General features: G+C 40.1%; 1 non-coding gene across 1 annotated transcript; it reads left to right on the top strand.

Annotated features, from left to right (window-relative positions):
* Positions 1 to 2063: 2063 nt before the first annotated feature.
* Positions 2064 to 2170, top strand: LOC141615840 (small nucleolar RNA R71). Its single transcript, XR_012530234.1, has one exon. It is a non-coding gene; the product is annotated as a small nucleolar RNA R71 (small nucleolar RNA).
* Positions 2171 to 2637: the final 467 nt, after the last annotated feature.

Raw genomic sequence — 2637 nt, 5'->3', positions numbered from 1 at the left:
AAGCCTTGGTCTAAGGTCCTAGAATTTCCAATATAAGGATTGACTAATCCTTCAAATTCATCGTCCCATAGACCGCAAACTTCACTAGCTTATTCCCCAATGATGTCATAAGTTGACAAGAGAAACTCTTCTCTTTTATTGTCTTGGCCAATGAGGCCTTCTTCATTAGTTGTCATGATGGGTGAACTATTCAAGCTCTCATTGTTGTTGAAAATTCCTTGCTCTCCGAATAGAGCTACTTGAAGGTCATCCACTTTCTTCTTCCATATGGGTGGTGTTTCTTTACCCATGGTTTGATCTTTGCATAAAGATTCTAACTTCTTTCTATCACATTTTCGGCTATAGTGATCGCCAATGAAGCATGGCTCATGTAGTCATGGAGCACTTATTGTTTTGTCAAGATTGAAAGTGATTGTCTCGTCCCCTACTTCAAGTGTGAGCTCTCCACGTTTCACATCGATTACCGCTCCTACGGTATGCAAGAAAGGTCTTCCTAAAATGATAGGAATGTTGGAATCCTCCTCCATGTCTATAATGATAAAGTTTACCGGGATGAAGAATTTGCCAATTCTCACGGGCATATCCTCACATACCCCTAAAGGTACCTTTGTTGATCGATCCGCCATTTGAAGAGTAATGTTGGTGAATTTGAGCTCTCCCATTCCTAGTCTCTTACATACCGAGTTGGCATGACACTTACACTTGCTCCAAGGTCACATATTTCTTTGTTGATTGTAGTGTCGCCAATGGTACATGAAATAGAAAAACTTCCCGGATCTTTGAGCTTTGGAGGGGAACTTCTTTGAAGAATAGCACTACTTACTTTGGTAAAGGCAATAGTCTCCAACTTTCGGATGCATTTCTTCTTGGTAAGAATATATTTCATGTATTTTGCATAAGCCGGAACATGATTGATCAATTCCATGAATGGGATTGAAACTTCTAAGTTCTTCACAATTTCCATGAACTTTCCAAGTTGCTCATCAAACTTAGACTTAGGTTGACGACTTGGGAATGAATGTCTAATCACAATAGGCTCTTTTTCTTTAGCCTTCTCTTCATTCTTCTTCTTTGAAACTTCATTGTTAATGGGAACTACCTCCTTAGAGTTCTCCACAACTCTTTGCTTATCACTAGCATCCTCAATATCTTCATCAATTGACCTCTTCGGCCAATCATATCTTGTACCACTCCTCAAATGGATGGCACTAACCATCTCATGTCTTGGGGGATTACCTTGAGGCGGTAATTGCCCCTTTTGTCTTTGAGAGCTAGAAGATGCTAATTAGGTCATTTGGGTTTCTAACATTTTGGTGTGGGCAAGTATGTTGTTGATGGTGATCTCTTTAGCTTGGCTATCTTTTTGCATTTGGCTGAAGTATTCTTATTGGTTCTTTTGCATTTGGAGGACCGCTTTTTGAACATCAAAGCTTTGGTCATTGGATTGGTTGTAGGAAGGTTGATTTTGATATCCTTGGCTTTGGTTGAAAAAGGGTTTTTGAGCTTGATTTCTCATTGGAGGTGGGGTGTATGTTGGTTGGGGGTTTTGGACATTTTGCCTCTTGTATGAAAGATTTGGATGAAATTTGGTATTCTCATTATAGTAGTTGGAATAAGGGGTGCCACTCTTGTATGCTTGGAAAGCATTCACTTGTTCATTTGTTCCCCTACATTCACTTTGCTCATGTCCCAAAGTTCCACAACTTTCATATACTCCACTTGGAATTAAGGATGATGCCATCATAGGATTGACATGTTGTTTGGGGGATTTGGAAGCTTCATCAAACTTAGCCATGGCCTTCCTAAACTTCAAATTGATGGTGTCGATATGAGCAATTAGTTGAGCACCCAATTGTGTGATGGAATCTACCTCATGCTTTCCTCCTCTAGTGGCCTTTCGAGGCCTACTATATTGGGAATTATGAACCGCCATCTCTTCGATTGTGGCCCATGTTTAATTGTCATCAACTTCGGTAAACATCCCATTGGATCCCATATTGAGAACATTAAGTGAGTCTTCATATAGGCCGTTCCAAAATTGTTGAACAAGGAACCACTCACAAAGCCCATGGTGTGGACAAGAACGTCAAGTGTCCTTAAATCTCTCTCATGCTTCATATGATGATTCCTCATCCCTTTGCTTGAACCCGGTGATTTGGGCTCTCAACATGATAGTCTTATCCGGAGGATAGAATTTCTTGTAGAAGGCAAGTGCTAGCTTTTTCCATGAATCAATACCAAGGGTAGCCTTGTCTAGGCTCTTCAACCATTGCTTTGTGGTACCGATCAAAGAAAAAGGAAACATTACCCATCAGATTTGGTCTTGAGTAACTCTGGTTTAAGAAATTGCATCACAATAGTTACAAAAAGTCTCTATATGTGAATGAGGGTCTTCACTAGGCATCCCACCAAATTGACTTCTCTCAACTAATTGTATGAATGCAGATTTGGCAATGAAATTACCGGTTAAATGTGGTGGTGTATGAGTACCGGTTGGTAGTTCTCCTCGGTTGGTACGGAATGAGATGAAAATTTAGGCATTGTGGGTTGATTTTGTGGTTGGTTTTGGATTGGGTTATCCTTTCTTTCTCTTACAAAAGGGTTGACAAACTCAATGTTATTTGGTTAAATGTCCAC

This window comes from Silene latifolia, chromosome 11 (assembly GCF_048544455.1).
Source record: "Silene latifolia isolate original U9 population chromosome 11, ASM4854445v1, whole genome shotgun sequence".
NCBI classification, from domain to species: domain Eukaryota; kingdom Viridiplantae; phylum Streptophyta; class Magnoliopsida; order Caryophyllales; family Caryophyllaceae; genus Silene; species Silene latifolia.
This window is presented reverse-complemented; position numbering and strand designations above follow the sequence as displayed.